The 15,132-nt window shown below is 40.6% G+C and overlaps 1 protein-coding gene across 3 annotated transcripts in view; it reads left to right on the top strand.

Annotated features, from left to right (window-relative positions):
* Nucleotides 1-3,826: 3,826 nt before the first annotated feature.
* The window catches only part of MYT1 (myelin transcription factor 1), a 73,420-nt gene continuing 62,114 nt past the window's right edge, over nt 3,827-15,132 (top strand). For all 3 annotated transcript variants that reach the window (XM_088466993.1, XM_088466992.1, XM_088466991.1), the window contains exon 1: nt 3,827-4,058. The gene's annotated coding sequence lies outside the window, so the exon portion shown is untranslated. The remainder of the gene's footprint in view (nt 4,059-15,132) is intronic.

Here is a 15,132-nt window from a genome sequence, read left to right as displayed (position 1 = left end):
TTTTGTATTTACTATATGGTAGGGTGGCCTGGTAGTGTCCCTATAAGCAGATGGAGGTGTAAAGGGCTTCTTAGTTACAGCAGGCAGTTTCTGAATAGTCTATGGGCAGGAGCTTGTCATTGTCTCCCTTGTCTATAGTCATTGTTTGTGTATACAGGGGCTGGATTGGCTGCCTGCAGAAGCTATTGTTGTGCATTTATTATTGGCCGGCTGTGATTGGACTGGACAGTGCAAGTGCTGGCCTCCTGGACACATAAGCTTTTGGTACTTGCTGCAACTTTTCAGGAATGAAGTTAATTCTGACTGAGCTGTTTTAAAGTGGATCCTGGGAGACAGACAAGAAGCAAAGATGACGCTGTGTGAAACTTTTCTAGGTTCGTAAATTGTTTGCAAACTTTTTTCTGCCGCTACTGCTTCTGCATATCTGGGGGTGTATATAACACTTTATTAAATGCTCCCTGTGACACAGTCCTGGCTGCAAGTTCACACAGTGTAGCCTGATTTTATGTATTCGAACTGTGTGAAATTCAACATAAATATAGTAAACTGAATGAAGCGTGTCGTTGTATATACTGAGAAAGTTGTTGATGTTTTCTAGATTATCCAGTTATTTATCAAACTTTGAAAGTTTTTGTCCTGAAAAATATGTTTTTTTTGTAGTTTTGTTTAATTTCATTTATCATAATGCAAAATTTCATAACGCAAAATGTTAATTCGGCTCCTTCTTCCTTGTGTTCTGTGTGCTTATACGTTTTTGAACAACACGTTTCCACACAGTAACAAGAGCGGTTTCATACTCTTCTACTCTTCATTGGCAAAAACTTTTTTTTTATTTTGTGCTGTTACAGTACTATACATTGTGATGTTATATGTGCCCAGGACACTGGGTGGTTTTGTCAAACGGTCCCATAAAGTTCTACAAAGGACAGAGCAGACTGCATGAATGACTGCCAAGTTTCACTATACGCACAAACACTGACCCAGCATTTGCTTAATGTAAAAAAAAGTTGAATGCAAGTCTGTCATCCCATTGAGAGAGAAAACTTTAGACTTGTACTTTCTTTGCAGACAAAGCAATTGCATGTCCTGAGGGGTGGGATATTGGTAGGGGGGAGGGGTGGCATTATGACAGTGTTAGCCTCAGGGCTTATTACAACTTTTTTTTTGTTTCTTCCATCTGCCAGGGTCTCCCCTTGCCGGTATACTCAGCCCTTCAGCTGTTCCATATACAATATTAATGCAAACCCATTTAAATTCATCAAATACAACAGCATTAATTGTAGTCTGCGGTATTAAGGACGCCCATCTGCATAGGAGTATAGAAAGGCGTAGGCAAATCTTCACCCAGCTGCTAACCGGTGAGACTTGTGCCAATTAGACAAACTGCAGACTCAAGTTGTCTTTAATTCTGCTACAGTCTGAAGTTAGTGAGTCTGCTCAGAAAACTGCTGCCTCATTAAGTGCTATCAGCTTTATCAACCGTGGATCTTACGTTTTAACAACCGTTGTTTATATTATTGACATATTTGAACTCAATAACATGAGAGTTAATGCAATTGTATGCGTGTGTGTGTGTGTATGTGTATATATATATATATATATATATATATATATATATATATACATACACACACACACACACACACACACACACACACAGAATATTGCGGATTACTCCCAGATACATAGCTATACACAGTGTGAATATGTGGACTTATATTTACAGTAAATTCACACTCTATAATTTACACATGTGTGTTTTGTAAGTAAGTAAATAGTGTCGCCTACATGTCGATTAGTTCTTATTTGCTGCAATGCATAACTGTAGTATACTGTATAGTGCGAGTATGACACAGCGAGCGCTGGACTGGGATTAGTCTGTGGGCAGCTAGTGTCAGGGAGGGAGCTGTCCACAGCAGGTTGGTGCTGAATCGTTCTCTACTATTCTCAGCAACCCTTTGCACAAAACTCAAAGGAAATCTACCGTATAATTGCTAAATTATTTAAAAGCAATATATGGTGTGCAGATTATACGAAAAACTGAACCAAACTGTCTTTATTATATATTGTACGTAACTTCCCATAGATTTATAGGCCTGATAATTTTTTATATGGTTATTATACTAAACAGGTACTAAGTGTAATTATTTCATTTGTGTCAGGGATGAAGCTGTATTTGACAGTATGAGGGTTAAGTTGGTAAAGGCTTTCTTATATAATATTACGTGAAGTACATCTCTGCATCAGAGAAAATATAGATTTTTGTGTTAAAAAATGTATTTGGCAAATATTTAGTTCATATGAAAAACTGTACACAGAATATACAAATTCACAAGCTGATTAGATTGTTTTATAACTAATGATCAACTATATATATATATGCTTTGGTCAGTGTTATACTATAGTTATAGCACTGTGCTGCATAATATAACACAGTTATGTTGCTACTTAAGTATATTAAAAATGTGTAAATAAGGCAATAGCTTAATTACTTTGTGTGGTTGATCTAGTTTAGGATAGAGTTATATGGCTTGTTTTGTTGAGTGTAGTTGCCCTGGCATCCTCTCTGGTATTATTGGTGGTAAAAAAAATTGATTGCAAAAAGTTAATTTCATTAGAACGCTAAATAAATAACTATTTATTGGCAGAGGGGTGACTTTCAGTCAGACACTGATGTTCCCTAAAACTTTGCAGTCTCTACTTAAGAACTTGCAGTTCTCTTGTCACAGTTTTATATTATTTTTATTATGATACTACATAGTTTATTCTTCATCTGCAATATTTAATGGTGAACTGTTGTAAATGTGTGACCTTATTTTGTTATAGTACCAAATTGAAGGTGAACAAAATTACCTCTTACATAGGTATTATGGCTAAAATCAAGTAAAAAAAAAATAGTGGATTGTTTTCTCCTGTTCTTGTACTAAATGCATTTTTATGTAATATTAATTTTAATTTGATGTTTATGCTTGGTATAGTTTTTATTATTGATTCAATCAGCAATCAATGTTTGTCTTATATTTTATTTTGCATATGAATGTAGGATATTTAACATGTGGTTTTCCAATTATTTGTGCATGAATTAATTTAGATTTATATGTTTACATTAGTTCAGAACTAAAGCTAAAAAATTATATAATAACAAAAAAATAATTTATAGCATTGCATACTCAGTTTAATCTGCCTTATATGTCATTTGTGTGTTGAGAGAAATATAATGATTTGGAACTGATGCATAAAGTGAACACCGCAGTCAGATATCGGTAGTGCAGGTCTATTTGTACAGGGGTAGTCAATAAAGAGTTAAATGCTCCATTTTCTTGTTTCTGGTGACATGTGTAGTTGTTTACTGTTCTGCTAGGACTTTAAAGAGCTGGTAGCGAGCCTGTCAGTATCGTGGAGGACCACTGCAAAGTTGCACCCTCTGTGTCAGGGGAAAGGTCACCCCTGCCCATCAGAAATAGACCTAGAGTGGAACTTTCCCTCATCCCTGCACACACAAGACATCTATCATCCGCTGGGTGTTTCTGTTAGAAATTATTGGGCTAGTCCAAAAGCTGTCAATGCATAGGGGTAGCCAAAATGACAGTTGTAATGTGCACAGCCCCCCCGTATGCCCTCCCCATTGAAGAAGCTCCAACAATGTTGCATATTAATTATTAATCAGCTTGGTTGAGCCAGGCACCTTCTGTTGACTGTAGCAGAGGCAATAATAGGTTGATGTGAGAAGCTGGGCCTGCCCACTGACTCCCTGAAGGAAGTGAGCTGCTCCATCTTTTTTGATGCTGTACTGTAAATTTCCTTCACCTCGGAGAGTAAACAGATACATTGCAAAGCTGGAGTTCCGGAGCCCCCCACCATTTGTGATTGTAGTCTGTTAATGACCCTGGTCATCAAGGGAATGAGCCCCCAGCCATCAGGACTGTTCACTGGAAGGAGAGGAAAGCTTTAAGTGGGACCACCAAACAGCTTACTATTAGAGTAAGGACTGCTCTCCATCACAGCCCTCTAACCATGCACATCCCATGACTGCTCCCTCTGATGTCATTGTGAAGACGGTAAGTCACGTTGTCTTGTGTGCTTTACATATCGAGAACAGAAGATTCAGGACCTAGGACAGCTTTCAACCAGTGATGACCTACTATTTGACCTAGGAGTAAGGAAGATAATATATTCTTTATGGGGGCCTATCTATTTTGTGGGGTTTCTCTCCTCACACCCCAGTATGGAGTTTTAGCTGAGTAAACTGTGGATGAGTTGCAGGAGAATGGTAAATATTGTATTTGGGGCTTAGTGACTTCTGGGTCAGGCAAATCCAGATAAAACTAGTGGAGGTGTTTAGAGCAACAACACAGAAAATGGAAAACATTTATAGAAAGGAAACCACCTCCCATGCATTTCTGCTCTCTGTTTCATAGCTAAATTAATATACTTTGCAGTATAATTTGTACTAGTTCTGGAAATCTGTAGTTCAGGATAGTTTACAAAAAAAAGATATATTTTAGTTTTTAGGCATAACATTTTACATTGTTGCAGCTTAAAATATATAATTGTAGTCAGTAATATTGAGGGGAGAGTGGAAGAGGTACATTGTTATGTTCAAATGTGTTAAAATTAAGCAGAGTTCCATAAAATGTAGCATCTGAGAAAGTAAAATAAAGTTTTCTAGTGTTCTATAAAGTGGTTTATGGAGTCTTTAGGATTTTTGATGTTTGGTAGTTTAACAATCTTTTTGTGTCCTTTATGCATTAAGTGTATTTTCTGTCTAAAGATACAAAAGTAGTTTGTTTCATTGTTAAGCTTTTTTGTCTCTAGTAGAAGCTATTATATGTCTATGTTGCCATTAGTGCGCCTGCGTGTTGTCACTGGGGTGATTTGCGTTACTACATTATCTGACATTGATTGTCAGGCCCCTTAGATTATATTTAGAATCTACATAGGGCCAGAAATCTTTTGCAGGCCAGTTTTTCTGCTTCAAAATTCATTGTTGTTTTCTCTCCTCTGGATCATCTGCTGCCATTATCAGCTTGCTCCATATGGTCACTTTAATTAATGGCAAACAAAGAACCAGGAATCCAGGAATCAGAGGTTTGCACTCTGAGCCTTTTATGCTGTCATAGAAACCAAAGCTGTGAGCCGCCTCCCTGCCCATAATGCTTTGTGTCCTGTGATTATTGTGTGTCGAGAGGCGAGCACTGCAACCAACAGGGCCATCACTCATCTGTGTATGAGTGTGTGTGTAAAGGATACAATGGTTTGTCCCCAGCAAAACTATATTTTATTAAGTTTGAGAAACATACTACAGAAGTAAATTGGCTACATACATTGTAATTGTGCTGATTTCATATATTTGTATATGTCCTGTTTAACACAATACATATATTGTGATAGCCATGTATACACCTTATAATCATGCATCTCTTTAAACATTTTATGTACACATCTTTTAAGGCGCTATTAAAAAAAACTTGTTTTATAATTTGGTCTGTGCCCTATTTACTTTTTCATGTATTTCATATTTTAGTTAACTATCTCTTTAGCGAACGATATCTTATTTAAGTTTTCAACATTTTAGGTGACACGCATGTTTTGTTTTAGATTTTCTTTTACATATGCAGTTTGATTAAAGATATGTGTGCCTCACAGTTACATGCTTACATAAATGTATTTGAAACTCTCAGAGTGACGTAGCAATGTAAGATGGAAAATATTAGTGCTTTGGAGAACTGTAGAGTTAAAATGCTCTAAAAGAAGAATGTATCAATAATCATGGGACAGTTTGTATTATGTTGAGAAGATCTGAGATGTGGGTAAGTTTGTCTTGTAGGAGATTTGTCAACAGATTTAGTATAGGTGTAGATGCTTTAATGTTTTGATTTAGTTTTAAGATTTTAAAGTTTTCTGCTATAAAGTGTTCACCATCATTCTCTTTCGAGTGGGGTTTTAGAATAGTTTTTAATATGAGAAATCCATGCCACAGACCCTGGTGCAAGAGTAAGGTCCCCACAACTCTCCCAACTACATGTACTGTGCTCCAGGCTAAGCCTTTAACTTTTCCTGGCCAATAAGGGCTCCTTCCTCGGGGGCACTGGAACACAAGTTTCTAGTGATTTAAAGTCTAATTTTAAAACTACTTAACAGTTTAGTGATATTGTGGAATCACACGTCACAAACAACAACTCGTGCAGATAATGCATCGACTGGGTTACACTGCAGTTATTTTTTTGTTAAATGTTTTTGTTTGACAGGATTGTTTGTTATATGTGAGAGCCAATAAGGGGCATCATTCTGACAGTTTATGTAGCAATATATCTTTATAGAAGTCATAACTGTGCTTGGTTTGAATAAAAAAAAAATAGTAAAATTATTTAGATATTATTTATAAGTAGCCTTTCAGTATTAGGGCCCAACATCCTGCTCAGCAATTTCACCTATTTGCCAGCTCAATAATAGTGTGAATCATTAGATGAGATTCATGTAGTGACTCTAGAGGGCCTTGTTATAACTGCTGAACAGCCCTGAGGGCAGCAATAGCACTTATACGACTAGAAACTTGGTCTTCCTTTATAACACTGGCAATTGTTTGCACTCGATTTCCACTGTATCCATTCCTAAGAGAACCATGTGTCAGAACTTTTCGCTCATTATATTTCGGAGATACTTCTTCTTTCTTCTGATTTCAGAGGCACACGAGGAGTTAAGGGCTTATGTCAGCCTGGACCAACCATGTTTTTTATTACAACAAATGTGTGGCTTTGGGGATCAAAGTGGGATTTACTTGTGCTAAGACTTTTAAACATCCAGTAGTGTTTTAATTACTGAGTCTCTTATATCATTCAGGACTGTGTATTTCACCTCAAGGGATCTCCCATTTTTGTGGCAGTATAGTTCTTTTTAACAGTGCCATCCTGTTTCCAGTCAGTAGACATGTTCTGCTGAATTCAAAGCATTGTTTAGCGCAGGGGTCTTCAACCTTGGCCCTCCAGCTGCTGTGGAACTACACATCCCAGCATGCACTGCCACCTTTTTGATATAACACCATGCTAAAACTATGGCAGTACATGCTGGGATGTGTAGTTCCACAGCAGCTGGAGGGCCAAGGTTGAAGACCCCTGGTTTAGACGTTTAATTATTATTGAGTGAAGGAAGAAGCTACATATATGCTAGTACAGCCCACTGTCACAAACTTTGTTCAGTATTACTTTCTTCAGGATCTTGGTTACCTGCACGTAATACTGAATGTGAAATACTCAATCCCCATACACAAGAGCCTGGATGCTGTAGAAACACTGCACTTCAAGTTAATGCTGTCTATGAATTATTCAATCAGTCACTGGGAACTATCTGTCAAAATGCATAGGTAGAACTTATCCATATTAGACAGCCCTATCATGTTTTAGTGATGTCACAAGTGTATTGATAGGCTTAACATTGCTTCAGCCCCAAAAATGTCTGCCTCCGTTGTGTATAGGCATTCATATTTTATTTTGATGTTTCATCACTGAAGTGAACAAGTGTATCCATGAGTGGATTTATAAGACAGCACACCAGCTATTACCTATGGTCTCCTGCTAATGGGAGCCTCATCTACGATACAAACTTTCACTGTATTCTTAGTTACACCATTGTGTTGCTGTGTCCACCCATTCTTTATTTCAAACAGTATGTATATCGAATTATATGTCTGTGTTCCCCAGTTAGTACAGATGGTCTTGATCAAAAATTCATAATATCTCTGGATTAATAGACTTTAGCAAAATATATACTTTAGCTTTAACTGCAAAAATGCACAATTACCGTGTTAATCATGCAGGAAGTACAGTAGGAACGAGGTTGCTACGTTTTCTCACTTTGACCTTGTGTCCAGTAGAAAAGCCAGTGGATGCACGTGGTTCTATAAGTTCATTGTTCATATGTAACTATTATTACTGTATTGTGGGGAACATGCATCCATGTTTCATATGTGACAGAGGCATGTTTCTTGGAAGTAGCAGCAGAATATTAGTAATGACTACTTGCCAGTCTGTCTTCATGCTGATAACTTGTTCTAGTTTGGAAACATATGTAATATATGGGACCTGAAAGAATTTGAGCTCAGCGTGAAGAAATAATTTGTTCAGCTTGTTCATATCACTAGTATACAACAGAGTACATGGAGGCCCAGAAGCACCGCTGTGGGTTAAGTGTCTTTCTTTGAACCCCACTTGTGTCTTTATTATGTCAGCGTAAAGGACGAGCGCCTGACAATCTCCATCTCCCTTTGTTGCCTGATACATTCATAAGCTTTTTATAGCTGTTCCAGGCTCTGCTCTCCATTGTTTTACAAATGAACTCTCCAGGAGCTGATTTCCACGGCTCATCACTCGGAGCGAGGTTACAGGGGGGCTGAGAGGTGGCTGTAGGACCAGGTGACACCAGACCTTTCAAGCTATCCATAATTACTGGGAATTAAACAGCTGAGACTTCATCAGAGACCAATAAACTGAAAGCAGCAAGAGTAGTGGCGTGGAATTTCAGAGAGAGGCCTGACCTCAACTAGGGAATGAGGCCAGAGCCTCTACAGAATGGACAGACCATTTATTTTGTTGGAATTAGAGGCCTGATTTGAGGATTATAAAAACGTTTTACGTTAACCATTTCAGGTCAGTATGGGGAAAACTGCCTATGTTTTTCACCTGGAAGCTAAATAATGTACAGTATCTATTGAAAATGTACTTCCTATAGTGGCCCATATAATCAGAATTACACTACATCACCACAAAATGTTATTGAGCATTTGTGGTCAGTAGCTTCATGACAGTACTATGATATGTCACTCTTATTCTTGTTTATGATTCAGCTATCATGATAAGTAAGTATTGAAAGAGACAATTATCGGCCATAGTATATTCAGGCAGTGGACAGTAATAGCCGTCATCAAAGTGTCTGCTTAGAAGTTTTTTTATTCTATAATCTTTTAAGACAATTGCTCTGCACATTGCAGGGACTGACTCATCAATGACCCCAAGTGCATAATGTTTCATTCATTTAAGGGTTGTAAATATACATAATTTATCCTCTGTTACCATAGCAACGACATGATTTTGTGGGCAATCTGGAATTGGCATTAGTTGGCTATGAATACAGTCCTAACCCCTTTTCTTGTTATTGAAAATATTGTTAAATTAAATTAAAGATGCCATTTCCTGTTTGGACTAGGGCATTGTAACAATAGCCACAATGTGTAACCAAATTCAACGTGCCAAAATTCTCCTACTAATAAAATGTTAATACTTCCAAAACTTGTCATAGTGATGCATTACTAAAGAAATATATACTAATATGTGTGTAAACCTGTCAGTGAAGCTGGTATTGATTATTATAACATTCCAACCTATCTACTAAAAAAGTGCAGTCAGTGCAGATGTGCCATAAGCAACCCTTAGCAAGCAATCAGGTTTCATTAGACAGACTATATTACACTACTAAAAGCTGATTCTGTTGCTATGGGATACAGCATGTCATTACTCTGCAACAAACCACATGTTGTGACAACAATTACAAAATACAAGGTGTGAAGCATGTAATAATTATAGATGAATGTTTTCCATTCTGACTTGGTTTGATCTACTGTAAAGCTATGCGTAAAAAAATTGGTTCACAAGCTGTGGTTGAACTACAACTCCCAGTATGGTCTGCCAGCTGGGAGATATAATTCAATAGCAGCCGGCAACTGTTCTCTTTATCTTTTTATCAAATAAGGATAATTAGTGACAGATTGAGCTAATAAAACTCCACTGAGTCAGCTACAATGCATATTTCCTGATTTCAGCATTGAAGAAGTTTCCTTCCTGGCAATAATAACTGCCAGCTTCATGCAAGCAGCAGTTTGCAGGATATTTTAAAGGGGGAGAGTGTGGGATAATTTCCCTTCTCTGTCATTTCAAGGCTGAGCCTTTTTATTAACACTGACTGATGCCAGTTTGAAACTAAAAATAAATAAATAAATAACAACGACAACAACAACATGAGAGGCAGAGAGGCTGCTGTGCGACTGAGTGTAATTAGATAGCCCAAGAAGCTTGTGAATTATTGCTGGAAGTCACATGATGAGCAGAGGTAGCTGAGTGTGCAGATTCCCGCACGCTGCACACGCTCGCCGTATTTACACATTTTCAATACTTAACCCTTTTTTCTTATCCCTCCACTGTCATTTATTTAAAAGCCAGTATTTACTGGATAAACAGCCCCTCTTATGCCCATTTCCATTACATTTTATAATCAGCTTGTCCAGATTGCTCAACGAACACAGCTGTCTTTCATTTCCTACTTGGAATTGCTCTTCTGTCCCTTGTCCAGTGGGGGAAAACATGGCCTCTTTCTCTGGCTTCTGAGTGCCCATCCTTACAAAGTTTCCAATTGTAATGATTACTTTTGACACAGCTCTATCAGCTTTCATATTAATTCGACAATATGTTTGATATAGTGTTCCTTATATAAAGAATATATTGCTGTTAATGGTGTACTTAACTAGGATTTTAGATAATTATTCGATTCAATATTCATCTCTGGCTTTTTTGTTAGCTTCCAAGTTTATTATACTGCTTTTATACCTAAATTCCGGGTCTGACCCGGAGGTTGGAACAGGGGCCCTGATTCAGAGCCAGACGCTCTGACAGAGCGCTCGCTCTGAATCAGGGCCGTCCTTCTTAATTTTTAGAGCAGCCTCCTGGCCGCTCATATAGCAGTGGGTAACCACCCACAGCTATAGCGAGCGGCCAGGAAGATGGTCGCGATGGTCTTGATCGGGCTTGCGATGAGACCCTTGTGGTAGGGTCTCGTTGCCGCAAGCCCTGGAGTGCTTTCGGCTCTATCAGAGCCAAAAGCACTCCCACTAACATCACTTCTGATGTCAGTGTGGCCGGCCCCAGACGGTAGGCGTTCCCATGGGCTCTCGAGCGGGTATGAATCAGGCCCAGGGTTCCAATCCGGATCAGACCTGGAATTTACCCGGCGCCGAGTTGGCGCCGTTCCCACCGGAGCCAGGTCTACAGTGACCTGGCTTTTCTGACGTTGAAGCGGACACTTGGAGATGACATCATCTCCAAGTGTCACTGAAGCCGGCCAACAGGCAGGCATGCGGCATGATCCGGGTCATCGTGACCCGGATCGCGCCATTTACACTGCAGGGTTTCACGGGTTATTCCCGTGTTAATGCAAATTACCTGGGTTGAATTGCCGGGTCGCTCCACCCGGTACTCCAACCCTGTCCCTTTTTACACCAAGAAGCTACCCAGGTTAACCCTGCAATAACCTGGGTTTTAGCTCTGGTATAAAAGGGTTATTTATTAGTCAACCAAATCGTGAGAATGGTCAGCAGTAAAGGAGTGTGGTGATAATTGTGAGAGGCAGTGATCTGTCCAATTGTGCAATCACACTAGTGAAGACAGGGCTACATGCGACACTGACTGGGGCAGTGACATATTGTGAGCTGGGAAATGGAGGCAGCAGAAGGTCACAGACTGAAACTTAGTGGCAATGAAGGATCTCCCAGTATCATAGAGTGAATAAGTCCTGTCACACACTTATATGGGAATAATGTAGTTTCACACAAATTTCATAGATCCAAATGGTTAAAGCACACTGCTATACTGTTACTGAACATTCCAAACTTTACAAATAACTGACATTATATGAGCTTTGTAGTAGGGATGGCCATCGGTGGTCTTACCATCGATGGCTATTTAGCAAGTGGCCAATGATGGTGACCAACTATGCAGTGGATGATCATCGATGGTTTCACCTGTTCTTTAACTGACTGGCCTGTGGACCAATCAGAACCTGGGGCGGGGCTTTGTGGGTGCCAGGGGCGGAGCTATGCTCCATGTCCAGGCACCTTGCAAAAAACAAACAAACATTTGGTTATGCTTTACCATCGATGGAAGGAAACCATCTGGTTCTCCCCCATCGATGGTAAAAACATTGGTTGATGGCCATCCCTACTCTGTAGTGAAAACACGAGGGTGTTCCCACAGCTGTTGGTATATAAACCACGGTTGTGTTAAAATGAGTTAAAGCTGCTATGCTTCTTACTTCACGAAGGTAAACCGAAATATCATCAATAGTCTCTAAGGTCACAATCCCCCTAGTTGTCACATTGTCATGTTGTCATGGAAAATGGGGTAAATCTTAACTTGTTGAACCTAGCAAAAGTCTTTCATCCATGTGTTTGATGTATGATATGTTCCCTCTACAAAACATATATATCTCAATATGAGAGACATGTATCAAACCTTGCAGAGAGATAGCGGAGAAGTTGACCAAAGAAACCAACCAGCTTCTAACTGACTGTTCTAGATAAATTACAAAAGCTGATTGGTTGCTTTGCGTAACTTTTCCACTGTATCTCTCTCCAAGGCCTGATATGTCTCACTCTAAGGGGTTAATTAATTTCTTTCATCGTGCGCCTTAACTAATGTGCGCCCGACAGAGCAATTCAATTGTTGTACCCATTCAGCTTGTGCGCGCCCGACAGTACCGGGTTTAGCCACGCAATGCAGTTAAACCAGTCTATAGTACTGCTTTGGGCTGCCAAACTCATGTTTGGGCACCCATAGTGCCGACTTCCCGTACATTTTTGCTCACCTCTTCAGGAGGCTGCAAGCAGAAATGTTCTATGCAACTATTGAATTGCTCCGTCAGACGCCCATTAGTTAAGGTGCCCGATAAAATAAATGAATTACCCGCTATAAGTTATCGTTCTCTAGAAATGGTCAGATGGTTTTACGGCCTTTGACCCACCGGATTAAAACATAATCTAAATACTATTAGATCTTTCAGTCCAGCAGAGTAATGGAATTGATATGTACCTCAGCAGATATTACTGGTCACATGTGCTGCAAAACAGCGTTCTAGCTTTATCACTGACTGGCTCAATCTGTAATCAGTGTAGCCACTAGCCACGCATTCCAAAATTCACAGATTTATCTCTTTACCTGCTGGGTCTAGCAACCAGATCTTAATGTTCATCTGGCCACATTGATCTCACCATTAGTCCCAGGTGGGTGATAAGTTAACGGAGAGTATTGGCTGACTCTCACCCTGCCAGATTGGTGTTGATGGCATGGCGGGGCCACACACAGTACAAAGGTCAGCCAGTTTGTAATAAACAATATCAGGCAACCACACTTGGTCACCCTGTGCAGGATTGTGTTTAGCTGGGTATAGACGAAGCGGTTGACGACGAGACAACATGAAGGAATAATGCACAATGCGGTGTACGATGGTACTATGTGTTGTTCCATGCTGTATTTAGCAGCATGGCATTGTTCAACATATCTTCCCATCTACTGTGCAGCACAGCAGATGGGAAGATGCGATGAACAATCCGTGGGCACTTGCGATCGGGCGTACACAAGGTTTGGGTATCGGAGACCGGCAGTCGGGATACTGGCTGTCAAAAGACAGCGGCATTCCTATGCTCAGAATCCCGACAGGGGCTAGGTAAGTATCCTAACCCTCCCCCCTTCACTCCCTAACCCTCCCTTCCGGCATCCTAACTCTCCCTACCCCTAACCCTGACCTAAACCTAACCCTCCCCCCTTATTGCCTAACCCTAATCCCCCCCCGGTGGTGCCTAACCCTAACCCCCCTGTCTGCACACTAATGCTAATATAATACCCAAATAATATTTAATATGCTAAGCCATTGGCTTCCAAACTTTTTTAAATCACAGCACCCTAGAGCATTAACCTTTTTTCTTTTGGCACCCCTAGGCCAAAAGGAAATTCAGAAAAAATTATTAAAATAAGTAAATTGTATTTAGTTGTCATCCTAAAGGGGCCTATCCATTAGCAGATAATATGAACGATCGAACGATATATCGTTCAATCGTTTATTATATCTGCTAATGGATAGGCCCTGAACGATGACATATGCACACTCGCGCGGCCAATAAATCGCATCTATCATCTCTCCAACATGTTGGTCAATTATCGCATATAGCTGTACGATATTAGCAATATCGTGCAGTTTATATGCGGTACACGACGAATGACGAAAGATATTAGCAGCAGCTACGGAGCGCTGCAGAGAAAAAAAATCCACTCCCTGAATGATGTCATGTGATATCGTTCATCTGTACATGACAGATATCATTCAGCACAACCACCGGTATTTTCAAGGGAAAATTTCTTTCATCGCTCAGAAATACATCTGCTAATGGATAGGCCCCTTTAGGCTCAGAAAAGTGGTGATTGGCAAGGCAGTGGCGGAACTAGAGAGTGGTGGGCCTAGGTGCAAGAATTTGCTTTGGCACCCCGCACCCCAGCTTTTTCCCACTTCTCCCTCTCCCCCCTGGTTATTAAATCCAGTCTCTGCCCAGCCTTCCCCCCCCTCCCACTTCACTCCCCCCTGGTTTATTCAATCCAGTCTCTGCCCTGCTGCCCACCAGCCTTTTTTTTCACTACCTCACCCCCCCACCCCCTGTCATTAAATCCAGTCTCTGTCCTGCTGCCCAGCCTTAATTTTCACCACCTCACTCCCCCCCATAGTCATTAAATCCAGTGTCTGTCCTGCTGCCCAGTCTTTTTTTTTCCCCACCTCACACCGCAACATCCCCGCCCCCTCGCCCATGCCAAGACATTTTTTTCACCACTGTACACCGCAACCCAACCCCCCCCCTCCTGCCCAGCCTTCATTTTACACTTTACACCGCCCTCAGCCCGCCACCCGCCCAGTGGGGCGTGTCAAAACAAGGGTCGGGCCGCGGCGGGTATCTGTCATGTTGGTGGAGCCGGAGTGGCAGGAGGGACCAGGTCGTCGGGCAGCGGCGCAGCGCTGTCGGATGCAGGCGGCTATGAGCCCCTGCAACACAGCGGGCCCCGATGCAAGGCACCGGCCGCACCGCCGCTAGTTCCTGCACTGTGACAAGGTTTACCCTTCTGTTTTACACATATTTTATGATTGGCAGCCATCAGCACTGGTTTTGCCTATCACATGGACCTTAAATAATTTGATTTAGTACTGGACCACCAAACTGTGGCACCCCTGCAAGTTCCCCGTGGCACCCAGTTTGAGAACCACTGTCTGTGGCTTTTTTATTTTAAATGTCTATTTCCAAGCTCATGAGGTTGGGATATGTACTGTATATAT

This window comes from Taudactylus pleione, unplaced genomic scaffold (assembly GCF_031769625.1).
Source record: "Taudactylus pleione unplaced genomic scaffold, aTauple2 ptg000069l, whole genome shotgun sequence".
Lineage (NCBI taxonomy): Eukaryota > Metazoa > Chordata > Amphibia > Anura > Myobatrachidae > Taudactylus > Taudactylus pleione.
Note: the sequence above shows the minus strand (reverse complement) of the source record. Positions and strands in the feature narration are given on the sequence as shown.